The sequence below is a fragment of the Eptesicus fuscus genome, chromosome 17 (genome assembly GCF_027574615.1).
Source record: "Eptesicus fuscus isolate TK198812 chromosome 17, DD_ASM_mEF_20220401, whole genome shotgun sequence".
In the NCBI taxonomy this organism is placed as follows: domain Eukaryota; kingdom Metazoa; phylum Chordata; class Mammalia; order Chiroptera; family Vespertilionidae; genus Eptesicus; species Eptesicus fuscus.
This window is the reverse complement of record NC_072489.1, coordinates 51,257,244-51,285,088: the sequence shown is the minus strand read 5'-3', so window position 1 is coordinate 51,285,088 and position 27,845 is coordinate 51,257,244. Positions and strand designations below refer to the sequence as shown.

At 48.9% G+C, this 27,845-nt stretch overlaps 1 protein-coding gene across 9 annotated transcripts in view; it reads right to left on the bottom strand.

Annotated features, from left to right (window-relative positions):
• The window catches only part of TCF7L2 (transcription factor 7 like 2), a 196,382-nt gene that overhangs the window by 92,528 nt on the left and 76,009 nt on the right, over positions 1-27,845 (bottom strand). The gene's annotated exons all lie outside the window — the stretch shown is intronic.

Genomic DNA, 27,845 nt, shown 5'->3' with positions numbered 1-27,845 from the left:
TATATCATTGTCCAATTCACATAATATGTTAATAACCGTGGGCTATTATGTTGATTTATTCAAAACCGCTCGCAGCAGACATGCAGATTCTTTGGGCTGCTCTCCGACTCTGTGTTCCAACACATCACACTTACAGGAAGGTTAATGCGCGCTGCCCGGGCTCCCCATCAGGACGCCCGGGCCCGGCGGTGCATTCAATGCTCACACATCACCTTCTGATGCAGCCCCTGTGTTCATTGTTCCCGTCCGGGCTGCAGCCCAACTCCTTCCAGTGGGGAGGTGGGCGAAGGAGAGGTTGGAAGGCGGACATGGTTTCCATGCTTTGCCCAGCAGCCCAGCCTCACCCTCTGTCAATACCAGCAACCCCCTTTCAAGGTCAGAAACAATGGGGAAACTTGGAACTGCGAACTCTTCATTAACCGAACCCTGCAAAATGGGTCCTCGTGACCCTCTGCATGCTGCTCTCCGGCACGTCGTGTCTAATGACTCCGTCGTCTGCCTTTACCCTTTCGGTGCAGCTTAAAAATCCGGTCCGCACCAACCCCACACCCTCATGTGATCAAAAGTGGGTTTGGGAAGCTTCTTACAGAGCATCCTTTTGAAATTTGGAGCTTCAAACAGCACGGCTTTTATTCAAATTATAGATGCACACAGGCATAGCTCCTCTGCTTTATGACTCGTATTGTTTCTACATTTCTGAAATTTTGATGCATATGATAGGTAGACAAATTTAACTTAGTAGTGTTTTTTCACTCCCTGAAAATTTGTTACTAGATTAAAGGCATACGTTACAACTGATGATATATTAGAATTTAGAAAACATGGAATTACAAGCGGGCACCCCCCCCTCCCCCGCCAATGCCCTTGAATCATGCATTTCTCTGGCAGCTTCTTGCCTCCACACCCTGCACAAACCATAGAATCCTCATAGCCTGATATGGCTGCAGAAGACATATCATCGGCAAAGCACTCCCCATGTTATCAGCCCCCCGCCCCCACCACCACCAAATACTGAGCCAAGCAGCATATGCTGTTTGAAAAGTGTTTCTGTATGGGACCCCTTGGCCCCCACAACATCCCTCATTCCTGACCACGTCCCCTGGGGGAAGTACTTCTTTTCTTCCTCAATTTACTGATAAGAAAACTGGAAGAGGAGGGACTTGGCAAGCTGACACAGCAAGGAGGCAGCTAGCAGGGTGGAAGCCGGAGTCTGTCCGTCTCCAACGCCAGTGCTCCGAACCACTAGGCTCCACGGCCTTCGCCTTCAGAGCCATGGCCATCCCCACCCTTTCCAGATGGAAGAACTGGGGGTCCATGGTAAGCTACTGACGCGAACATCACACCGCTGAGAGGCCAGACAGGGGGAGGTGCTGACTACGTGAGCTGTGTGGATTTGGAGGCAGGAAGTACTTTATCCCACGCACTAGGCAAACACATGGTACGGTTCCGAATGGATCTATGGATGTCTTCTCTCTGCCTCCACACCACCCCCCTCCAAAGTTTCCCGACTGTTTGAAGACTACACTTCACACCCCTAATCAGGAGCCTCCTTTGCCCACATTCAAACGGGCCTTCTGCCAGGCCATGGCGATGCTGGCCTGGCAAACAGCATCATGCAAGCCACACAGCCTCCCGGCCTCGCACCGGGCTCTGGAAGGAGTGGCTGGTACCCGAGCGGCACAGCCTCAGGGGAGCTGGAGTCCAGCCTGGCCCGGCTCCCTGGCTTGTGTTTAGTGACAGGCAGGGTGGGAACCTGGCCAGCCTTTACTTTGTCCTCTGCAGAATGGGACGATCCTCCCATCCTTTACTGGACGCCTCCCAGTCCTGAGGTGCACATGCGGGGAAGCATGAAGACAGAGCATTTATTTACATCCGTGGTCACCAGAGGTAACAACTGTCGTCAACAAGTTGAACTGCCCGGCCTCCTACCCAACAAGTTCTGGCTAGACACTCGCGGTTCGGCTGGAAATCCACGGGCCTGTCTGGAGAGGGGACGACATTTCGCTTTAAGAAATGACAACATCTTTTCCCAGGCCCTCCGCCGCTTCATTAATGCTTGCCTTATTTGGGGAAAAAGAAAAACTGGCTGCGGCATCCGTGGCCGTTTTATACGCCGTGAACTGGCAATGTTTTGGAACAAAAAACAACTTCTGCACCAGGGTACTTATGGCATCATTATCGCATTTTCCAAGCCCGGCTGCCGCGCTGCCAGGGAGCGAGGGAAGGCGCTGAGGAACAGTAGTACCTTCACCAGCGGCCGGGCTCAAACAAGGGGGCTTTAGAATAAATCTTGGTCTGTGCGCACATTTATGGCAAAATAACCCACATGCATTTACCTTATAAAAGTGTTACAGGTAGGCATACTTATGTAATTTATTTAATGTTCTTTAACATCCATGCTTACTTGGGTTTCATACCATTTATTAACTTTTCAGTCTGGCCTGCAGAAATGGGAAAAATAAAAGCAGATGTGAACGCACTGCCCCCATTTAAATGCTCAGCAACCTCCTGCAAAGCCTGGGACCAGCGAGGAAATACCGCTGCGCCCGCCATCCAGAGCCTGCCCTGCCCGGGTCCCCGCTTCCAGCCAGAGGAGGCTTGTGCTTCACCGGTAAGAGGGTTTCTGCAGCCCAGCTGGAGTCCAAGTTCAAACATCTCAAGCAAGAAAGGCTTGATGCCCCATTGGAACGCTTGGTAGACTTTCCGAAGGAAATGGTCCCTGGTGAGGAGACCAGAAGCAAGTGGGTGCAGGGCCAGCCAACCCTCACAGTCTCTCCAAGTAGCAATGTACTCCCCTCCTTCCTGCCAGGAGTTCCCCAGACTTGTCTATTTCAGGGAGCCCCCCCCCCCAAAGTCCACCCATCCAACAAAACATACAACACACTTGTGCAGGCGTGCACGCACATTTGTGTTCTCTCTCGCGCTCTGTCTAATCTTCCCCTGCTTGGCCCTTGGGCTTAATATTTACCAAATCTCTTGGCACATGTCCCTCTTTGCTAGAGAGAAACTCTTTCATTGCTCTTTTCTTAGCCCCCTTTTTCTTTCTCCAGCCTCTGGCTCCTTGGAAAAGCCTCAGAGCCAGCCAATTGAGGGGGTCTCAAGAGAAGCAAGTCGGGAGGAAAGGGAGGACCGGGAAGGAGCAGAAGCAAGTCAGCAGCTTCAGATAACAGAATTACAACAATGTCACATCCGGAGCCGTTCCTTTAGCCCAGAGTTCGCACTCCCTCCTGGCCCCAGCCTGAGCAGGGCTCTCCCGGCTCCATTCACCAATACAGACAGCCCCGCGCACTGTCATTGCTTCATTGTTGAAGAAACGGGGAGGAAACAAGGAGTATGTTTCTTGGCCAGACATGAAAGCAGCCACAGGGTTTGGTTTGAGGCCTGGAAGCCAATGGCTGTCAAAGGGGAAGTTGATTAGTAAATATAAGCCTGCGCCGATCCTCTGAGTGTTTCTCTGGAAGGTCAAATTTACATCTCCACGTACTACCACCTCCAGGATAAAAGGCAGGCAGACGATGGGGAGGGGGCAGTGGCTCCTGAGCTTAGTTAGAACTTTCTCCCAAAGCCCAGCTTACTCTTACTACTGGGGAGGGCTGCCCCCCAGAGAGATGGCAGGAAGTGGGTAACTTCACAACAAAAACACTGCCCTGTCTGTGAGCTCTGTGGTCGAGTGGGGAAGAGAGGTTTGGAACTGCAAGTCACCAGGCCCAGAGTTCATTCAGTACGTTGTTTTCCTCAATGTATAAGACGAGAAATTTTACGCATACCCCCCAACAAATCATTCTTGATGTATGTGTATCTATAAACATACACACACATTCTCTGTTCCTCCCTCTCTCTGGCTATGAGAATTTAGGGCAAAAGCATCACAGCCAATTTATTATTCAGTCTCTGGTAGTAAAGAGCTCAAAATGAAACCCACACTCGTTTATTAAGACCCCAGAGCGTCCCTCGGGCCAGACTCCTGGGGAATTGTAATAGACCACAAAGCCTTGACCTCCAGGTCTCGGGTCAACTCCTTCCCCCGCTTATACAACTTAATAGCTATTAAAACACCTAATGGGCCCTTAATTGGGTTGATTATTTTACCTGGCCCAGAAAGACTAAACTTTCTCTTAACCATTATCTGTTATCTTCTCACTTGCCACAACCTCCCCCTCCCCCCGCCAAAAGGAAAACAAAAATTTTTGGAAATATGCGAGGGCCATAAAAGAACCACACAAGAAATAAATGTGACCAAAAGCAGTAAAAGAAACCCCTACCCATCAGGAAAAAAAAACACAAAAACGTTAACTTGTGTTCCTACTGGTTTATAGCTGGGCTGAGGCCTTTAGGGAAATGTGATGTGGTCCATTTTCTTCTGGTTTCACACTGATTTGTGAGCACCTGGGAAGAGAGAGTGAGGAACTAACTGGCACCCTGATCGGTGTGGCTCAGTTGGTTGGAGCGTCGTCCTGTATACCGAAAGGGAAAGGTTGCAGGTTCAATTCCTGGTAAGGCCACATGCCTAGGTTGCGGGTTCAATCCTTGATGGGGGCCCATACAGAAGGCGACCAACTGATGTTTTCCTTTCATATCAATGTCAATGTCTGTCTGTCTTTCTCCCCTCTCCCCACCACCACATCCAAATCAATAAGCATGTCCTCAGGTGAGGCTTTTTTAAAAAGAGAACTGGCCACCAGCCCTGGCCGGGGTCACTCAATGGTTAGAGTGTTAGCCTGCGAACCCAAGGGTCGCGGGTTTGATTCTGGTCAAGGGCACATACCTGGGTTGTAGGTTCCCCGCCCAGTTGGGGCAAGTTGGGGAGACAACCAACTGATGTGGCTCTCTCACATCGATGTTTCTCTCCCCTCCCTTTCTCTCCCCCCTCTCTTCCACTCTCTCTAAAATCAATGAAAAAAAAAATCCCCTAGTGAGGATTAACCAAAGAAAAGTGTCAAGATGGCAGCACGGGAAGAGAGAGGGCAGGTGGGGCCGGGAACACCGGGCTGGAGGGGGCCTTCAGGTGACTCCCTGAATGGCTGAGTGTCGGTCATCTTCATAGACTTCATTTCTTCCATGGTAACGACATTTCCGCGGAACAACATGTCCGAACTATGCCAGTCATAGTGTACCTTCCAACATTTGCTCTCCACGCCCACCCCCCACCCTGCAAAAGTTTAGCGAGAGGAACCCCTTCCCGTGTTAACAAAATAAACAGATACAGAATGAGGACATTTGCCCTTTCCTCTCCTTCGTGTCGGGCCTCTAAAGCTCTCTTCCCTTCTACGTCACCAGAGAGATTCACTGAGAAACACCTCGCTCTTGAGCAGAAAGAGAATGAGGACACGGAGGCTCTCAGGAGGGCAGGGAGGGCCCACGCCTGGCGCTCACCTTGCTCGTGCGCACGCAGCCGGCAAACTGGGAATTTCCTTTGTCAGGAAAAGATCAGAACGTGGCCCGCACGGGTCCAGGGGAGAATCAATAACGGTCAGAGGGGAAAAGGGAGCGAGAGCAGGCACTAATTCACTGCCCTTTCATCCCAATGGAAGAGCAGATTTCCTAGGCGACACGGCCTCCTCTTTCCTCCAGTTCTGTCCAGCTCAGACCACAGGAAGCACGGTGTGGACACTTGCATGAATGTCTGCAACAGTCGTTACAAATGTACTCACTTATGGGCATAAGGGGGAAACTGATCACCAATAGCACCTGGGCATAAGGGGGAAACTGATCACCAACACCTGGGCATAAGGGGAAAACTGATCACCAACACCTGGGCATAAGGCGGAAACTGATCACCAATACCACCTGGGCATAAGGGGGAAACTGATCACCAATACCACCTGGGCATAAGGGGGAAACTGATCAACACCTGGGCATAAGGGGGAAACTGATCACCAAAACCACCTGGGCATAAGGGGGAAACTGATCACCAATACCACCTGGGCATAAGGGGGAAACTGATCACCAACACCTGGGCATAAGGGGGAAACTGATCACCAACACCTGGGCATAAGGGGGAAACTGATCACCAATAGCACCTGGGCATAAGGGGGAAACTGATCACCAATACCTGGGCATAAGGGGGAAACTGACCATTAATACCTGGGCATAAGGGGGAAACTGACCATTAATACCTGGGCATAAGGGGGAAACTGATCATCATTACCTGGGCATAAGGGGGAAACTGGAGATGGAAGGTATATAAATCATCACAGAGGTTAGTCCCTCTTATTGGCAGAGTTCATGCCTTCCCTTTAATTTAAGGAAATGAAGGATGTGGTTTATCTCCTGAGCATCCCAGGGGAAGGGTGAGCAGGTCTCCACACAGACGCTGGGCCTCGGCACACACTCATTCTGGGGGACAGAAGGAATTGCTGTAATCCCTGAGCTCTGAAAAATGACCAAGAAGCACAAGCCCCACCATCTCCAGCAACTGGAGACTGTGCCAGCCAGCACCCCAAAAAAGTCAATCGAGTGTGTCTTCTGAAAGAAGCCAGGGGGTTGAGAACGTAACTTACCCCAAGCGGGAGGAGGGTCAGATCCCTGAATACTAGGGGGTGGGAAGAGGAATAATCATATACATGAAGCTTGGCGATGGGTTCCCACGCCTCCTGATTCTCTGAGGACACCAAGGACAGCTCACTTGACCCGCACCCCGAGGACCTCGGGCCTCCCAGATAACCCACGTGAGCTCTCGCCTGGACAGGAACTGCCATCCGGCTCAGGGAGGCCAGGGCTCCCACGGCGGCTCCAAGCTCTCCGCGCACCACAGCAGCCACGCCGAGCCTTCCCGGCAGGGCCTGGCCTTGGCCTTGGAGAGCCACCCTGCTTCCCTAGGTATTCTGGGCACCCACGCCACGATCACACGGCAGACCAATTTACGCTTCCGCATCTAGAAACACAGTCTTCTGGGAAAAACAGGCTCTTTTCGGTGTGGCCGGGGAGTTTTGCCACAGCTTGTAATTTTGGCGAAGGAAGTGATTTCCTGTCTGACAGGAAGCAGGAGCCAAAGCTGACTTGAGCTGCTGCGAACCCTCTGGCTTCCAAGTTAAACTTATCAGGGAGTCAGAACCCCGAGTCTTCCAAGAGCGGGAGCCTCTCCCCTGACCCATTTATTAAAACAAGTTTATCGAACAGACAACCCCAGTGCATTCTGTCCCGAAGAAGCAAGCTTGGGCTCTGCTTTTGTAACAACACAGCCCTTTTAAAGCTTCTAAAGACATAATTACCAGTGGAGTTTTGAACTTTGCCCAGATAAAGGCTGATACACCAGGCCCTGCTGTTTGTTTCTCTAATCAACTACCGTCGAGTGTGAACAGACTTCTGGACCTTCTTCGTAGCCAGTTCTCTCTCTGAGGTCTAGCAACGCGCCCCCCTTTCTTTATCATGGGGTGTATTTTTATGGGCCGTAGAATACGTTTTGATTCGGAAAAATCCCACCGATGGTATTCCATCGAGGTGCTTTTAAGAGGAACAGACACTAAGAGGAAAGCTGAAACTTAAAATTGGCCTCTGAAATCACACTCCCTTCCCCAACCCCACTGTCACCCCACTGCGGGGAGGAGAATCTACAGCACAGCGAGCTTTGACCACTGACAACTCGCCAGGCTAACATTAACGCTCAAATTTAAAAAGAAACACCCTGCTCTCCCTTCACACAAACACCCACCCACACCCCCAAAAAACCTGCACCCAGGAAAGCGGAATTGAAGGGCGGGGTAATGAAGGAGAACACAACCTGGGCTTTTCCTGTCCCTTACTGACATGTTTAGTAGTTTCTATATAAAACATAGGATTTTCTGGCTTCATTTTTCCTTCTCAATGCAATCGCGCAGCCCGCCCTGGGCAGTAAACAGTTAATATTCCACGCTCCCCTGCTGCCTTGAAAACCAAGGAAACAATTGAGACATTGTCCAGTGAACAAGACTCCCAGGGACTGACATTTTTGTTTATGTCCCAGTTCTCAGCCTGTCAATTTCCACTAGGCTGCCTGACCTGCACCAGTACCGTCAGCCCTGAGCTGAAAGGGCTCCGCTTCATTTATTTTATTAAAGTTTCGGTGTCTGTTTTTGATTCAAACTCCAAACCTCCCCACCCCCTGCCTTTTCCCCAGAAAGTTGCCTCCTAACTGGGAGGCTGTGTTGCAATTCCTTCTCGGGACACCGTTGCCAAGAAAAGTAACAAAATATTTTCGAATACCAATGTTTTTGCGTGGTTTTGCCAAAGGGGGTGGGGATTGGGGTGGGGACCCTGCACAAGTCACCCAGCCTTAAAAAAAAAACCTCCTGGGTTCATGGCGTCTTGAAAATAGTCTGCTGAAATGTGTCCACCGGGGTGGATGCCTACGGTGACCTAACCTCCAAACTGCGGCGCTCAGAAAACACTGAAAAATCCACAGATATGTCCGAAACACCCAAACTTCGGGTTCAAAAACAGAAAGGGAACATCAATATTTTCCTCCCAACCAAGGACGCTGCCCAGCTAATTGTAGGAATTATAGCCCCAAAGCTCTCTTCCTGGCCACTCCCCCGATGCCAGCCCTTTCTGGACGCGGGGTTGCGTTAGTGACACCTTGGGCCCTGCTCCCGACACTTTCCCTCCACGAAAGGCATGCACAGCAGCGAGCCCCGTGTTCTGTGTGCAGAATGGGCACGAACAGAATCACACCCCACGCAGCCGCCGCCGAGTCCTACAGCACATGGCATTGTGTGAGGATCTGCGATGGAATCAAGGAAGCGAGGTTCTCCTGCTGCGCCCATCACATCCTGTCACTGAGCTGGGAGGTCTCCCTCCTCCTCCCTGGCCCAAGCCCATCATCTCTCCACATAAGGTACAACACACACAGAGAGACGCACACACACAGTCCAGGACCCCAAACAGGGAACTTTTACAAGGAACAAGATGCTTGAGAACTGGAAAGCTACAGGGCTCTAGCCTCCCTCAGACCCCCTTGATTGGTCACACTGGATACACAGCCTCCTCTTTTCACCAGTAAGCAGACCAGTGAAAGGCTGGGCTGGGGCCGTCGGCTGTCCCAGAGGACCACAGAGGGAAGTCTATACGATTATCTGTCTGTAACTACAATTTCCAACTAACCATCTATACTTTCTTTCCCCCTCTCCCTCTCCCAAAACAGCATTTGGCTATCTTCCCATTGATGACTTTTTGTTTAGAATGGAGGCATCCCCACCCCCCTTCAGCTCTGCTCCTTCTAGACCCTTTCAGAGCCTCCCCAGGCTCCGGCCATCAGACACTGAAGTGAATGGCGATACCTTTATGGCATATTTGTATCTAACAGGCCATTCTCTCCCGTTTCCTAAAAGGAAGCCGTGCTGGGCAGTCACCAGTGATTACTGAGCGCAGGTTGAAAGACAGAATCCCTAAGGGTCAAGGGTAACATTCACAGCCACCTCCTTCTTCCTCCTGTTAAGGCCCGAATATGACCCAGGATAGGGCATATGCAAGGCATTAACTCCTTCCTGCCTGAAGCTTCCATTTGCCCCACGTGGTGAGCATCACAGCTCTGGCACCTCCCACTGATCTTAGTGTGAAGAGTGTCTGCTGGGAGCCCTCCCTGACAACCCACCTACAACTGCCCCGGGCCGCGGTCCTTCCCTGTCCGTTCTCCTGCTTCATCCGCTGCAGGTCTCCTATCTCCATCTGAATGGCCCTGCTTGATTTCAGGCTGAAGAAGGGCACAGTACGAGCTTAGCCACTGACCAAACTCACACTGCAAAGCTCTGGATTTCCAGCTATGAAAAAGCCTCTTCTTTTCTCTCTGGGCGTCAGTTTCATCTGTCAAGTGGGAACAAGGATAATCCTAATACCTGGTCTCCAAATGGTTGTACGGATTGAAGTAACGTAGGTAGAATCTGGCACTTAATTTACATGGTCATAAATATCATTTATTTTTATCTGATTTTGAGTTTATTAATTTACTTATCTTTTTTTTTCATATCATTTGTTTACTGGCTTGGGTCTCTATGTCTCCCTTCCCCTCCCCACCCCAATAAAATAGAAGCTCCATGAAAGCGTTAATATCTTCTTGCCCACTGGCATTTCCGTGGCCTGTCTCCTCATGGGCAAGCACTAAATATTGGTTGGCAGGATGGAAGGAAAATAAAAGGGAGGGCAGAGGAAATCAAGGCAGATGTCTGGCTCTTCAGCTTGGGCAATCAATAACCGCTAATTAGCATCACCTCCTCAGAGCAACTTTCGTCAACTGATATAAAGGGGCCAAGACAAATAAAAGATCTTCATGGGTTATGAGGTCTGTGGTCTACAGACATACTTAAGCCCAGATCACATTTCAGTCCTGGCCTCCTGGTTTCCTCACGCTTCCTGGAGGACGAAGAGTTGGGGAGATGTTTGGAAGGGCCCAGGCCCCACACAGCACCAGGGACCCCATCCCAGGAAACAGCCCTCCGTTACCCACCAGGCGCCGTCCCCTGGTCTGCCCATGTCAAGTGACGATGCTTTTCCAAATGGCAAATGAATCATGTCAGACCAAAAGCCATTTTAGAAGTACGCTTTGTAAAAAAACACTTGCACTATAGCACATTTCATTTATTAATTATGCTATGGACTAGGGATCCAAGTGGTAGAAATCTCAGTGTACTGGAAATAAATGCCTTTTGTGTTACCTAAATCCTCAGGGTCCCCTGGAATGTAATTCCTTAGGTAAAAACAGCTTCCCTGTCCTCTTGCCCCCCGCACATACCCCAATAATACAGAAGAGGGAGATGACTCAGCATCGGACCTGCATGATGCAATTACTTGGGCTTTTCACGTTTTAGTTATGCGAACACGGAATTATTTCTTTTGAAGTGCCTCCTAGTGATGGGGTTTCTTTTTAGTTTTTGTTATTGAATCTCAAGTCCCACCCCTTTTCCTTCCTGCCTTCCGCTCTTACCCCTCTTTCTTTCCAATTCGTTTTAAATTTAAAAAAACATATACAGATGTTGGAACTCAAACAAATGCCAAGTCAGAAAGACGATGGGATGCTGTATTTAAGCACGTGAGCTTTGTGGTCAGAAAGATCTAGATTTGAATCTTGGCTCTGGCACCCGCCTCATACATTAACTTCTTTAAGCTTTGGTTTTCTTGTCTTTAAAACGGGATAAAATTGCCCACTTCAAGAGGGTCTGTTGGGGAGACTGACGGGATTAAAATGTAGGAAGCTTCTTTTTGTGCCAGGGCCAGGTACCCAGCACCTCATCAATACATGCCGAGTTGTTTGCTGCCCTTGCCTGCCTGTATTTTCCAGACGTGGGGCCAGTACACAGTTTCTGCACCCCGCTCCAAGTGAGTCGTTCGAATCATACTTACATTCTAGTTTAAAGTTAATCCTCTGGCTTCGAGGCCTACCAAAGAAAAGTAATTTCCTTAGATGTGGCTTTTAGATAGCAGACGCCCAATCAAAAATCACAGTTCCTGCGCCAACTGCTGGCAGAATTTGGGGCCAGGTAAAGTAGGCACAAAAAGAACGCACAGAGAAGACTGGCGGATTTGAGTGCGTTGAGATTTAGAACCTCATCGTTTCAAAACCCAGCTATGCAAAGTTTGACAACATCACAGACTGGGAGGAAGTATAACCACATCTCTAGCTTATCGAAAGAGCGCCTATAAATCAGTAAAACTATCTGATTCTTTCAAACGAGCAGAGGCTCAAACCGGGCAAGCCACCGTGGAGACAAAAAACAAACAACGAGGATGTCAACCTCAGAAGTAAAAATGCAAATTAAAACACGTCACTGCACACTCATCAGACTGGCAAAAATTCAAAGTCTGACAGGTCCACGTGTTGGCGAGCGTGTCCATAAAGTGGCTGTGCACTGGCGATGCACTTCCTAACGGGTCCAATCGTTTTGAGGAGCTTGACCACGCCCTGTGAACTACAGCTGAAAGCCAGCGATTTATATCCTACCAATTCCTCCAGACAGTACAAACCCCACAGAAACAGTTATCCGCATGCCTGTGCCAACGTATGCGACCCACTGTTTGTAATCCTATGAAACTGTAAGCAACCTAACTATCAGTACAGAAATGGGAAAACTGTGGTCTATCCATACAATGGAATAGTACACAGCATTTAAAATGCCTGAACTAGAGTTCAATGTACAACATGGGAAAAATTCAAGTGCAATGTTCAATGAGGTAAGCTACAGAGTATCATGAAATATAAGCCCACTTACCTAAAATTTAAAAACCACTGACACTCATTGTAATGCATTATAGATCCACTTATGTGTGGAAAAAAAGTATAAAAACCTGGACTGGAGAGATACCGTATTAGAACAGCTCTCTCTGGCGGGAAAAATCATGAACTAGGGAAAGGAACATACCAAGTTTTGTTCTTTGAAACACAAAAGAGAAAACGAATACTTGTTACATTAGGTGGCAGGTACCGGAGTGTGTGTTGTATTATCCTTTGTACCTGACGCTGTGTTGAGTTTGAGAACTGCCATCCATCTTGGAAAACTCCAATACTTAAAAAATCCAAATGTGTACCAAAGATAGAGTGACTACGCCTGGCACTAAAATGCTCACAAAACCTTCCATCCAATGGAACTCACAAAAGGATTTGGAACTTCCCCTCCAGTTCGCAGACAGGCCCACGCTGCGTGAAGGGAGGTACAATCGGAGATGGAGGGAAGGCTCATCTTGATGCAAATCTCTTCTGTTGGTTCCCTTCTTTCGCCATGAGTTCACACCTTGTCCTCCTAGAGGCCCACAAAGCCTCACTTCCTCACCAGGAACGAACAGCATCACAACGGCGTGACAGGCCTCTGAGAGTTTCCTGGCCGGAACCAGCCTGGGTTTGTGTCTGGGAAGCTGCCCCACCCTGGCTGTGTCCCTGGTTCCTGATGGGAGCAATAGAACACCTAGAGGTGAGCGTTCCAGTGCTGGAGTCACATCCCCTGCCGCTTGTCACTTACACCTGTGTGACCTTGGCCATACCATTCCCCTGCTTAGCTAGGCCTCAAGTTTCCTCATCTGCAAAATGGCACAGTACCAAGAGCTAATTCATAAGGGTCTGTGAGGATTAAATCATGTAAATGACTAAGAACAGTAAATTAGTAAAACCAATAAGTTAGTAGAGCAGTAAAGTTACTGAAACTAGTGAATGCTCAGTAAACCTCTGGTATTATCATGATTCTGAGTACATCTCCCCATTTCTCAATGCATCCATTTTTCTGAACTATCACAATGAGGGCTGTGTATCAAATCAAGAGAACCCCGGAGTTCCCTTTCAACATGCCAAGTCCAGGATTCAGTCTGAGATTAAAAGAAAGATCAGGACTAGGAGAGCTATCGCGAAAGAACAAGGCACTGGTCCAAATTTGTAATCCTGTGGGAACTGAGGCTCCAGGATGGTGCACGACAGACGTTCCCCCAGCTCCTGCCCCTGGCTTCTGTTCTAACCTCTGGTATCACACCGCTGGGACCAACAGGATACCAACAATCCCCACCCTTGGCTGCGTATCCAGCTGATTCCACGTTGCCAACTGAAAACCTTTGGAGGAAATTCACATCGGCATCCAGACACCGGAACACTTGGCCAAACCCAGCCCTGCTGGCCTCTGTATGCGGCGCTGGCCACCCCTGCAACCCCCCCTGCAACTCCAGCCCATTTCCCCACGCCAGTGGCCCGCCCTCCCTCTCCTTGACAAACGCCCTCTCTGCCCACTCACTTACTCCACTCAGATGTCCAAACACGCACTAGCTCACCGTATGTCCTCTCAACGGGTTATATTTTTCAAATCATGTTCTGAAACTTAACCACAAGGCTGCTGGCACGAGAGATGTGCTTATGTCTCACATCAGGCCTGGACTCACGGTGCGGAAAATACATCAGGACAAGAGTCATCACAGGTATGCGCCTAAAACAAACTGGATAGATCAGGAGTTGATTTGTTGTTAGTGGTGTTTTTTTGTGTGTGTTTTTTTAAAGGCCTAAGCATTCCGAATTAAATGTGTAGAGGGCATTAAAATGATCACCCTCTTTGGACACATCTCACTTTTTTTATCATGCATCTTGGAATGGGAGAGTGGAAGGAAATGAGAAGGCCATTCCCGAAGTCCATTTTTTAGTAACCGTCAGAAACAGGACTGTGTACACTGCAGACATTCACGGGTGTGAAGCACAAAAAGTGGGTTGAATCTGCTCATCACGCCTGGTCCCTGTCACGTCCTGTAGGACCTATGGATTGTGGACCGCAAAGGGACATCCCATCCGTGGGAAGAACTAAGGGGAATAAATCAAGCGGCTAAGCCACAGCCCAGATCCTACGCCTAGGTTCATTTGCTTGGGCACATTCTCATTCCTGCTTCTGATGAAAAATGTTCCTCTTTCCTACCACTTCATTTGGAACGTGTTTTTAAGGGGCATGTCAGTAAGAATTTCTTCACTGTGCCATCTGACCGGACATCTGACTGGGCGCTGATAGATCCAGTCGGGAGTCTCGATTTGGGGACACTTTCCCCAAAAAGTTCATTGCCTAAAGCGCAAATGACTGGTGTGATGTGTCTTAAAATTTATGACAGGGGTCTTAACCTAGACAGGAATCGAGAGGGCCTGTAGGGGGAGCTCTCACATCCTGTGTCATTGCAAGAGGCCTACGGGAAGGACTCTCTGGTCACTGCAGAGTTCTATGGTTGTAACAGTCCTCCCCTTACCTTCCTCTTCCCCTCTGCAAGCTTCTTCCTCTGTCTTTGCCACGTGGCTGCCAAGGCTGCAATCCTTTCTTTTTCTGGAATAAATCCTTTTGGGTGATAGCATACCTCCTTGGCCTTCCTCTATCCCGCTTCCTCTTTGGCCGATATCAATCCATCGATGTATGCATCTTTCCCTTGGGCCCTAAGGCCTCAGAATCTCTCTCAATGCTCCAGGCAGACCTCCCCGGCCTACATTCTGGGTACAAACACTGCACTCTGCTCCAAGACCTTGGAACAGTCGTGTCTGTTGTTTGGAGTTAGCAGGATCTTTCCATGGTAAAGGAAAATGGAAAGAAACGTCATCAAATAGTCAAGATGTAATAATCAATAAATCAAACAGAAATAAACACCCGTATGCTCATTTGCCACCAACTGTCCGTGATAAGAAAGCAACACTCCTACAATAATGTGTTAATAAGGAGGGACCACTGGCGTTGCCGTGGCACCTCCTTTTTATGTAGGTTATCATCACATTTCTCAACAAAAAGGACTGGACTTAATACCACCAATTAACTGGTTGTTTCTGAATAGCTGTAAGGCACAGTAAGAAGAGAGCTTTAGGGCAAAGATGGGCATGTGAAGTAGCAGCCAGAAAAGAAAACTCAAAAAAATATGAAAACAGGAATTTCATGAAAATACCTAAAGTTTATATTCAAAATTCCCCGTGACCACAGGAGGAAACCATGGAAACTGCTTGTTTTTTCACACAAACCTCTCTCTAAAAAATTGTCGGTAGGAGAAGGGTGTGCGCAGTGTGCCGCCCTCTGAAAGCAACTCTCCGATCAGCACAAATCAACCCGTTTGTATAGAAGGGCAAGTGTGTTCTGCTCACGTGGGTCCCCAGTGACAAAGTCAAAGAAGAATCTCAGCTCATAGTCCAACTTTTTTTAATTCAGAAGAACAACTTTTTGATTATGACTTAGAAAACGGTTCTTGGTTGAAGTGACAGAAAACCACCTCCAACTAGTGGGCTTCCTAACTGGGCGGTCCGGGGATGCGAAGCTGGCCACACAGAATTAAATGGTGTCACCCAGACACTCCTCCCACACTCATCTTCATCTGCAAATGTGCGGCGCCCTCCATTCAGCGGCACACGCGCCTGCATGCTTGTAACGTGTGTCCGAGTAGCTGCAAAGAGCCACAGATTTAGATCTTCTCTTCCTGGTGAAGATGCGTAAGTATCTTTGCGTAAATCACATGCCTGCCCCTTGCCCAATCACATGCCTCCCAGGACGGACCAGGAGAATAGGGCAAAGGTAGTTCCCTAGAGTTAGGAGGTGGAGAAGAATGCTATGAGCAGGGGGAAATGATGTAGAGATAAATGTCTTCTTTGGAGCTCTACTCTTTTTAACATTTGGCTTCTTAGACTGGGAGGTCAGCGTGTAGGTGTTATTCTCAATACCTGAAAGCAACTTGATAGTTTAAGAGGAAAGCATGAGAAAGTTACCAATGAGTGCTTTGGGGAAGGGGGGTGGGAAGGGACCTGAGGGGAAAATGAAGGGAAAAGGCTTGGCTATATTCTAAAAATGGAAATGGTTTCTATCAGTCAAGCTTACTAATTCGATCCCTGACAATGCCTTGCCTTGGTCGTGGCAATTATGGGTTCCAGACATTCCTTCATTTATAGGCTTTGGCTGAAGGGGGCTGCTACCTCTTTCCAAAAAGATGTTTTTTTTCCTGAGTTTCAACTGAATCATCCCGAAGGTTAGCCCGGGGAGCCCTTCTGCCCAGCCCTGCTCCCCTTCTGTTACTGAGACACTTTAATTAGATTTTATGTTCTACCTCCACCCATCAAGGCTGGCTTCTTCCTTGAATGTGAAAGGGCTGAGGAACAAACACTTCTCTTAGAATCTGAAGTGCGTCCCTGAGTCAGGCCTCAATTCAGGAGCGTCAGAAGGAGAAGAGTGACAGGTGGGGGGTCCAAAGACGGGTCTTCATAATGGGACCCCCTGCACCTGACATGGCCTCTGGGAGTCCTGGGGTGGCCTTAGTCCTAAGCTTTGAGTATGGGCTTTCCTTCCCTCCTTCTTCAGCCTTTTGAAAAAATATTTTATTTTATTGATTTTAGACAGAGAGGAAGGGACAGGGAAAGAGAAATAGAAATATCGATCGGCTGCCTCCTACACACCCGCCACTGGGGACTAAGCCCACAACCCGGGCGTGTGCCCTGACTGGGAATCAAACTGGTGACTTCTTGGTTCATGGGTCGGCGCTCAACCACTGAGCACACGGGCCCGGCCCTCTTCAGCCTTGTTAGACCCTTGCTAGTTTCTTTACACCCCAGCACCTGAGCAACACGGACAATGTCCCAGGGAGGGACACGCGCAGCCCGGGCCTGGGAGCAGGACGAACAAGAGGCCTCTGTCCACTGCACCTGGACACACGGTGACCCGTCGCATCCAAGCCTATTCCACAGCCCGAGTGATGCACTGAATCCCTGGCCGGCCCTGCCCGCGACGCAGGCTCTGGCTGGAAAACAGATTGCATCACGCTGCTCAGAGTTCTCCACGAGCTTCTCAATGCGGACAAGCCACGGCTGGACGGACAGCATGCTTTCGGGGACAGGCGGGGCTCGGGTTCATCTGGGTCGCACTGGGGGTATGACCCAGACATCTGCCACAGGCCGCTGCACTAGCAAAGGACTGATGGACCGGGGCCAACACGCTCGCCTGCTGCGCCCTGCCCCTCTCTCCTCCAGCCGACACAATGGACCTGCAAGTCTCAAAGTCACGCCTTTCAAGGAGGTGACAGGGCCAAGTGCTCTGGGTCTCTTTCGAAAGACAAAATCTAGCCCTAGCTGGTTTTGCTCAGTGGTTAGAGCGTCGCCCGGGGACTGAAGGGTCCCAGGTTCGATTCAGGTCAAGGGCACGTACCTCGGTTGCAGGCTCAATCCCTAGCCCTGGTCAGGGCCTGTGTGGGAGGCAACCCATCAACGTGACTCTCACATTGATGTTTCTCTCTGTGTGTGTGTCTCCCTCCCTTCTGCTCTCTCTAAAAAAAATCAATGGAAAAATATCTTCGGGGGAGGATTAACAACAACAACAAAAAAGACAAAATCTACCCTGCAGAGTCTCAGTAGAGGAATGTGATATGATCTGGCGAAGGATTTAAAGGCCATCTCAAGTGTGGGAATAAACTGTAGGGACCAAGGATGGAAGATGGGAAGGTATAAGGGTGGGAGGTGTGGAGACACTCCGGCCACAGCCAAGTGAGAGGTGAGTAGACTGGACTCCAGAGGTAATCACGGAGGGGGTGGAAAGTGGTCAGATTCCACACACCCTTGGAAGGCAGAGCTAATCGGACATGTGAACGGATAGGCTGATGGACTGCATGTGGGGGTGAGAGAAAAAGAGGAGTCAAAGCTGATGCCGGGTTTGGGGCCTGTGCCACAGGGGAATGGTGTTCGCCTTTACTGCCAGGTTCAACTCTGGGAGGGACAGGTTTGGTGGTGGGGAAGGGGTGGGAATAGCAATTCTGAACCTGGACATGTTATATATCTATTTGGTTTCCGACACAAAGTGGAATCTGGCTCTGAGGGGAAAGCACGGGGCTGGAGCAGAGACGTGAATAATGGCCTGAATGTGCATTCCTACACGTGGGATCCCGGGCAAGCGGCTAACTCACTGTATTTTCACATCCTAATATGCAAAATGACGTAACAGCCAACTTCCCTAGCCAGACCCTCGAGGCTCCCTCCCTCCAGATCCCAGCGTACTCCCAGGGACAATTCGGAAACCCAGGCGTCCCCATCGTATTCATTTACTAAAAGGAATGAAAATCTGACCCGCAAGCCGTGACCAAACCAACCACCACAACACTTCCCGAAATAGACCCACTTCCCATAATAAATAATCAAGGGCTGATTTCCCAATTGGCCAATCTCTTAAAAAGCTCAGTCACCCCATCCCAGGATCCCCAAGAAACAGTCAGTTTAAACGAAAATTGTAAAGCAATAGACATCCTACGAGCCTGACCCTCTGGCATAAGACATCAGATAAACGCTAGCTAACTGCGTTCCACGCCAGCGCCACGGTGGCGATTAGAGGCGCTCCTCTCCGAGATGGAATGCATGCGGGTGGGTTATCAAGTTACTGGCAAACCCAGCACGGTGTCATAGCCCGAACTTATGTTTCCCCAACGCATGCCACCACCTCACGTGGAAAGCGGGCCTGTGGGCCAGCCCTGTGCTCACCGGGACGATTCTCAACACTCGAAGGTAACGACGAAGCACACCCATGCCAGACTAATCAACTCCAGTCCCTCGCCAGAAACTGGTTTTCTGCTTAATTGACAAAGCACCACAACAGGTAGGGAGAAAGCCACACGCAAAGACATAAACCATGGGGCCCCTTGGCTGGGAGACACGGACAGTCTGGTTGGAGAGACAAGCCCCGTACGCCGAGTTAATGAGCAAGACAGAAAGGACAGCAGGACAGGATGGCTGCCAAAGGCACACTTCTGTTTTATTTACTGGAAAAATAAACATGGGCAAAACCATGAGTTGAGCTCTAAGTCGATCCGTGTTAATTTAAAACAGGCTCCCATGCTTGGTAAACAGAGCAGGTGCTGAAACTAAAACAATTTTCCGAAGTTTGTTCCAATCTTGTCCCTGGGAGGCTGGAGAAGAGCTCCTCGCTCGCTCGCTCGCTCTAGGACGCCTCCTGATAAAGGTGCCAGCACCCAGAGGACCCTGCCCTGGCCAGTTTTGCTCAGTGGATAGAGCATCAGCCTGTGGACTGAAGGGTCCTAGGTTCGATTCCGGTCAAGGACACATGCCGGGGTTGCGGACTCGATCCCCAGTAGGGGGCGTGCAGAAGGCAGCTGATCCATGATTCCCTCTCATTATTGATGTTTCTCTCTCCTCTCCCTTCCTCTCTGAAATCAATAAAAATCTATTTAAAACATCTCAAAAAGAAAGGTCTTGCCCTAAAGAAACCAACTGACCGCATGACCCAGTGCTTCCCCAACCCGATTTTAGGTTTTTTTTCCAGTAACCCACCAACACTAGGTGAGACCAATGTCAGGAAACGCTGGCCCAGACTTTTTCCCTAGCACAAGACACGGTGCTGAGACATAGTCAAGACCGCCTGGAGGCTGCCCGCCTGCCCACACTCTCTGTGGGCTGATCTTAAACACAGCAACAGCTGGCCTATTTGAAAAGTAGTCGGTTTTCCCAGAAACATCGTCCAGAGTCATATTCCTGAGCAAGGTCACACGCAGCACCCGAGAAACAGCATCTGCGCAATAACAGGCCATTCAAGGAAGGGACATTCAAACTAAAGACACCCTGCAATTAGTTGAGGTTATAAAAGTATTCACCAAGACTGCTACAGCCGCCCTCATCTGTGCGGCATGTATTGAGGAGGATATTAAGGGGTTCCCAAGGCATTACTCTGTGAGGCGTCTAAGAAGAATACGTGTGGTTCAGAAAAAAATCACAAGAACATCAGCTGACTTTAAAACCTGCTAATCATTTAAGAGTAATCCTTTGGGTGCGTGTTTTGGAAGGTGAACGGCCTGGGGACGCTGCTTTGGACGGTGGGATGCTCGGGTCTCCTCTCTGCAGCAAGGTGGAGTCTAACTTCCCAGACATGAAAGTCATGCCCATCGTGGTCAGTCTAACGCTCACACACTACCGACAGTGATAAAAATGGAGACGGTTCAGGGTGACCCTTTGTGGCTATATATCAGGAAAGGTGTGTAAGTGTTGTCCTCTTGCTTTTCTTCCTAGGAACCTATCCTAAGAAATTACTTAGAGGGGAGGGGGCCACAGAGAGACGTTCATCACAGGATTCGTTAGGATGCGGAAACAAAAGGAGATACTCTTATCAACCCCAACAACAGGGCATGGGGTAAGCAAATTGGGGTGTAATACGATGGCTGTTACGTGGTCAAAAATCCTGAAGAATTTTAATGACATGGGAGAGCTGCTGTCTTATTCACGACATCACTTTTCATTTTAAATAAATACAGGGCTGGGAATACTGAGCACGACAATGAGCTCCAAGATGTTAAAAACAAATATAAGTAGTAGTACACGAGAGGGAGAAGTCTAAAGAAAATATGCCCAATATACCAAGTTATTTCTGAGTGGCAAAATTATGGCTAGTTCCCAAACTGCCCACAGCGAACATACATTTTACGCATGAGGAAGGCTACACTTAAAAAGGCATTTCACTTAATTTAGAGGGAGGATTTGCAATCAGGAATGAGCAATTCGCACCCTTAAACAGTTCCAGATCAGCCACTGGAGAGATGCACTACAAGTGGGGGTAACTGTGAAGAGACGACTCACCCACGAGGGAGGGAGGGAGGATCGCCGTCAAAATTCAAGATGGGTACAGGGGAGGCCTGAGCGGGACAGGAGAGCAAGACAGGATCAAGGGGTGCGTGTTTCAAAGAGAGGGATCGCATCGCAGTAGAAAGGCAGAACCTCCCTAGAGCCCGTGTTACCCCAAAGGACACGGAAGACATGCGTGTTTCTCTCTCTCTTCGGGAACAGTCTGCGTGGACCACCCACGACTTCTGAGCAGGGGCTTCCACGCAGGGGGGACGGCGGTGGGGGACGGACTTGTGATCTCACGGTTGCGAAACTCCTTGTGATTCTCATCTGAAGCGACAGAACCGCGCTTACACAATCTTTCTTGGTAGCGAGTTCTCCATCGCCATGGTGGTCGGACGCCACACCACAACCCAAACCTCAAGAGAGTCAGGATTCCTCACCGTACTTTCTGGAAACAGAGAAGGACACTCGGGCTTTTAACCTTGGGGTTGACTGCACTCTCTCCCTTCAGAGCACCCCTGATCCTAACCCCTACCGCCCCCTGAAAAGGGACAGCCTGGTCCTTATAAAAACAACAGCTGCGTGTTGCTCGCCGGCCTCTTACACCCTCAGAGAAAGCACTCACCACCCTCACCACGGTCCTGTCTGTGAAATGGGAAAGTTCTGACTCAGCCGCTGCTGGGAAAGCCATGCCAAGTATTCTAGAAAGTCTGGTTGAGTCATCGCTAAATGGGGGGAGGAGGAGGGGCAAACGAGGGGAAAGGGTACACGCTGAGTAGCGAGTGGAGAGAGCACACAGGGAAAAGCGTTCAGGAAACCGGCACAGGTCCCCGCGGCCACGTCCCCCACATTAACCTGTCCCTCCCCCCCTCCCCACAGTAGGTCCTCAGTCCTCTGCAGGAGCCACACCAGAGACCAAATCCCCGACCAACCTCCTGCCTCCCTCTCCAGCGAGGTTAGCAGGTATCTGAGCCCTGCCACCCTGGCCAGCGGGGGCGAGTGCCCCCCACAGCCCTCAGCATACCACACTGGGCCCGATTGCTTGTGTCTTTGGGGCTGGGGGGCAGGGGGTTAAGAGCTGGCATGCCCTGGGCCAGGCTGCCTTCTGTCACATCCTGACTCCCCCAACTGGACAAAGACTTCACCTCCCGGGATAATAAGCACCTATGAAGCACCGAGAACCATGCCTGGCACACGGGAGGTGCTACCGGCTTACTTGCTATTATGGTTATTATCATCCATCACTGACTCCGCCTATTGCCATGTTGCTTTGGGGGCTCATGAAACCCAGTATCTCAATCTCTCAAAAAGACAGCTCTTAAAACGGAATACACATTTTTCCAAAGAAGGTACATGAAATGTACCACCAGGTAGATGGAATGGCACTCAACATCACTAATCATCGAGGGACTGCAAATCAAAACCCCAATGGATTAATACCTCACACCTGTTAGAATGGCTATCATCAAAATACAAGCGAGAACGCGCCAACAAGATGAGGGAAAAAGGGAACCCTCTGTACTACTGAGGGGAGTGTAAACTGGTGCAGCCACTATGGACAACAATATAGAGGTTCTTCAAAAAATTAAAAATAGAACTACCATGCGATCCAGCAAATCTACCTCTGGGTATATATATATCCAAAGGAAGTGAAAACAGGATCTCCAAGAGATAGCTGAACTGCCATGCAACTGCAGCATTATCCACAACAGCCAAGATATGGAAACAGCCTAAGTGTCCATCCACAGGTAAGTAGATGAAGAAAATGTGGTGTGTGTTTACATATACACAACAGACTATTTTTCCGCCATGAGAAAGAAATCCTGCCATGTGATATGAATGGACCTTGAAGGCATTGTGCTAAGTGAAATAAGTCAGACAGAGGAAGACAAATAGTGATATTATATGTAGACTCGGAAAGAGCTGAACTCATAGAAATAGGGAGTAGACTGCTGGTTACCAGGGGCTGGGAGTTGGGGAAAAAAGGGAGATGCTGATCAGAGGGTACAAATTTCCAGTTAAAACATGAGTTAAGTTCTGGAGATCTAATGTATAGCGTGGTGGCTATAATGATATACGTGAAAGGTGCTAAGAAAGCAGATCTTATATGGTCTCACCACCCAAAAAAAAATGATAACTATGTAGCCTGATGGGGCTTTAGCAAACACTATGATGGCAATCATTTTCAATACCTAAGTGTATCCAATCAACACACTGCATACCTTACACTTATACAATGTTATATGTCAATTATATATCAGTAAAGCTGGAATGAATAAAAAAAAATTTTAAAAACCTCTCCCACTGCGAACTGCTCCCCTCCAATATTCCCCATTCAGGGAATGGCATTCTCTAGCCACCTCTGACTCCCTTCTCCCTCAACACCAATATCTAAGCCATCAGCAGGTTCTGATGTCCACCTCCAAATCTGTCTGCTTTCACCCTCCCTGCTGCCATCAGCTTAACACGAGCCAAACCCTCTAAGGATTTCCCGAAATGGTGGGTTAAACACCAAGTCCTCACCATATCCCCGCCCCCAGGCCACTCTCCCTGCGCCCTCAAGACCTGCCACTGGAGCTGGCTTCCTGCTTCTCTCCCAGCCAAGTTTTGTTTTGGGTGTTTTTTTTCCTCCTATGACCTTTGTCCATGTCTTTTTCCTTCTGCCTGGAATGTTCTGCCACTTTCCACGCCTTCTCTCATACCTTCGCCTGGCCAACTCCACGGAAGCCTTCAAATGTCATGTGAAATGCCATTTCCCCCGAGGGCCTTCCCAGCCTGTATTCGTCACCCATTTCTCGGTCTGAGTCCCATCTCCCAGGCCATACCCGCTCGCACCCGGGACTCCTCACGGCACCTGGAACAATGACTCCCACCCGGCAGGTAGGGGTTACAAAGGTCTTGCTGGGCCTCGGCTAGCAACAGGGCCTCCTGGCACACCCACTGCCAACGGCATCCGGCAGGGGCAGGATGCAATGAGTCAAGCAGCCCCTGACACACCGACACACCCGCATGTATTGAATATCGAAGAGGATGCTCTCGGAGTCGCTTTGTGTTGTTAACTAGGAGTAAGCCTCCCCACCCCCTGAACTCTTCAGAAACCAACAGCAAAAGGTCCGCCAAGCCCTCTGAGCTGACTTGAAAATGCTCCACGCAGACAGCAGGGGCTCGCCTGAAGTTCTGACCGTCACGCCGTATCTCCTAAAGAGTTTTCCGCTCGCTTCCAGCATTTAAGCAAGAACAACAACAACAAAAAGTTCCCGGCCCCGTCTGGAGGGCTTTGCTCCTCGGGACTCAGACGGCATTCTCAGCCCACACCGCGGCGCTCATCACACGGCAAAACACAGGGGACCAAGGACCGCTGAAAAATGTACCCTAAGGTGGACTCCACCTCCGCTTCAAAAGCAAACCCCAAGACAACGTGGTGGGAACTTTTGAAGCCTTTCGCCGTTTTGTAAGATACACGCTGTACCGAAATACCACCGTTTTGGGGACAGAATCTTGTTCTGCTGGGTACAAAGGACGTGAAATGAAAGCCTGTGTATAGCAAAGACACCGGGGGTGGCGTCCAGGGAGCAGCCTCGAACCCCTCGAACCCCTCTGCATACCACCCTGGAGGCAGCCCGGCCAAGGCTCAGGCTCAACCACTTACACGACCAGCTGCCTGGTGCTCATTGTGGACAAAACAATTTTAAATATAAATTGAAAAACACCACAGGGAAGGAAACATGAGCTACTTCTGAGAATGAGAAACTAGGACGGGGAAGCTGGGGGGGGAGGGAGAACCTGGCCCTTGTGGGTGGTGTCTTGGAGACTTTTAGGAAATAGATGGATGGGGGGCGGGGGGGGGGGGGGGTTGAGAAAATGGAAAAGAGAAAGAGATGGATTTGTGTGTAAACTCCTGATTTTTGGCTAGCCCCCCCATAATTCAAGACATCATCTTTGAAGGATAAATTACTCATTATTTTTTAAATATATTTTTATTGATTTCAGAGAGGAAGGGAGAGGGAGAGAGAGATAGAAACATCAATGATGAGAAAGAATCATTGATTGGCTGCCTCCTGCACACCCCCCACTGGGGATCGAGCCCACAACCTGGGCATGTGCCCTGACTGGGAATTGAACCCGGCTGGGCAATTTTTCTTTCTTTAAAACACGGATGAGGAGCCGCTGGATTATAACCAACAAGATGGTGTAGCCATTACAGGAACTAAAGTTTGTAGGGCTTGCTTCTAAATTTAAATATTATTTAATCAACTGAACTCCACTTGTTGAGAACATTTATTCTATACATCAATATTTTATAATGTGGTAATCCACATACCACATGAAAAAAAAATCCCATCCGACTAAAATATTCAGACAAAATGCTTTTGATTCCCATGTGAGAATTCTGCCCCAAATATGGACCGGGGAAAAGTTACTTTCTTAGCAGACTGCGACAGTGATAGTCTCCAGTGATTCCTAACAAACACTGAACACTTCTCTATTTTCAAAAGAAAACATTAGAAATCATTATGAAACTGCTTGGCCCAGAAATCACAGTAACTTCCAATTTCACAGAAATTAGGAAGCAATCCTTGGACAACTATTTTGAAACCGGTCTGATGAAACGCTGTGATGTGACAACGTTTCACTTAAAAGAATGAAAAATGAAATGTGAGGAACAGCCCAGTGTCTGGGTAAAAACTGGCCATTCATCAGTGCATCTCCATGTGGACCACATTCTCTGGCCAGTGTTGAACCAAATGACACATCAGCCATAATGCAGTGGGACCCCTTTATCCATATAGGCATCCTCTATGTCCGGTCAGCACATCACTCTATGTCCAATGAAAATGCAATAACAAACATAGTCCCAAGTTGTATGATTCCTCAATCCCCAAAACTATATGTGGTCAACAATCTCCAGCCTTGTTCCACCCTACTTTCCATCTCCCTCTACTGATACCCCCGACCCCCACCCCTCCCCCAGCGCCCAACATCCCTCCTCCTTACCCCTTAGTGTCAGGTGAAGATTGCAGAAATGCACAATTACAGGGCTGACTCATATAACCAAAGACACCAGTCAGCTGCTACAGGCATTAAGTATTTCACAAATGTGGTTTCCTATTGTCCAAGCTATGGCTTTTCTCCTCTCTCCAGCAACCAGAGCCCACCCCTCCACCACCCACCCAAACCCCCCACACCTGGGCCCTTCCCCAGGTCCCCAGGAACGGAGCAGAAAGCACAACAGCTACTGTTACAGCTGCCACCTGGGGCTCCTTGGGACAAGGGTCTCCATCTCAAGGGGGGTGGTGTTCTCCCAAGTGGTTGCCATGGTAAACATGCCTTCGAATAAACAGCAGAGGGAAAACAAAAGCCCTAACTCCTCTGTTGCATTCCTCACCAAATCTCACATGGGCTCCAGAAAAAAATATGGTTTAACCACTGGTGGGGGTAGTTCATTCTGCAAGTGAAAATATCAGGTGCTTAAGGCGTACTGGTGGCATCTGTTCCTATGGGATTGAGGAGGCAGGTGTTAGAGGAGGACAACCATCTACCTCTCTCCCAATGGCCAAAACCCCACTCCTGCTCACCAGTATGGGCCTGTGGACCTCCAGGACATACCTGCGAGGTGCTGTGTCCACTCTGAACCACTTCTAAGAATTACAGCTTCTCTCCACATTCACAGAGAGAAGAGTCCTCCAAGGGATTTTAAAGATAACATCCTATCTCTGTACATTAACAATAAAAAAAAAATGTGGGCAAGTCCCGCGCCAAGCATTTCCAAAAGCAGAGAAATAAATGGCAAAGCTAGACCCACGCGGGGAAATTCAGGGTGGCAGGAAACGTGAAATGGATGGGCTTCTTCATATTCCCCTCGAGGACGCGGACAATCCCACTTCTGTAAAATCTTGGGGAGTTGTTATAACACACGGTTTAACATGGCATCCCGTTCCCTAGGAGAAAGCTGTGTGGGAACCCAGAGCCAACAACTTCTTTACACCAATGACACCGTCCCTGATGATGACCCGATTTAGAGGGAGCCAAACAGAACCCGCCATGGAAAGGTAACATCTCTCCCTTAGGAGAGAACATCCCACAAGGCCCCGGGAAGGGAGCAGAGAGCGGGTCCAGTCCTCGCTCTGGCCACTAGCACAGCGTGTGACATTGGGCAAGTCACTTAAGGCATCTCTGGGCCTGTTTCCTTTTCTGGGAGCAGGTTGGGCCTAACTGAGCGCTAAGGTCACTTCCAGCCCTGAATTCTTGGCATCAGAAGAGCATGTTTAATTAGGAGCATCCACTTTAGTGTGGGGTTAGCGGAAGGAGGGAGTTTCTGGAGACTGTCAATCTTTTCTATATGCCTTATTGATAACAAAAATTCGTAAGACATTTTCACAAACAATGACCCAAGATGTGGCTTTACGGAAATAAATTATTTTCTGGTAGATAAGACACATACATCCACATATATATTTGATACTCCTATAACAGAGGCATAATTCGTTAAGTAATATATTCTCAATTACAGCAAGCTACAAAATAAGGAGGCAGTTGACCTGAATTTTGACACAATGCATCCGAGATCTTTCTACTTAAGAAAATCATTTTGCCATTTTTAGAAATTGCAAGTAACACGGAGGCAAAATTTATTAATGGGTAACATTTTGTGATACTTAAAAAATAAATGAATTGTTCCGTGCTTTGCATAATTCTGCCTGTCAAAAATTTGTTATAAAAATGTCTTCCATTCATTATTTCAAAAGTATAAAGTCCAGCTCATGACATAAATCTAAAAGAGAGAATAATATCCTAATATGGCTGAGCTATCTTCCTGAGAGGTTAATTTATAAATTCCACTTGCGAGCCTACAAAATCCTTA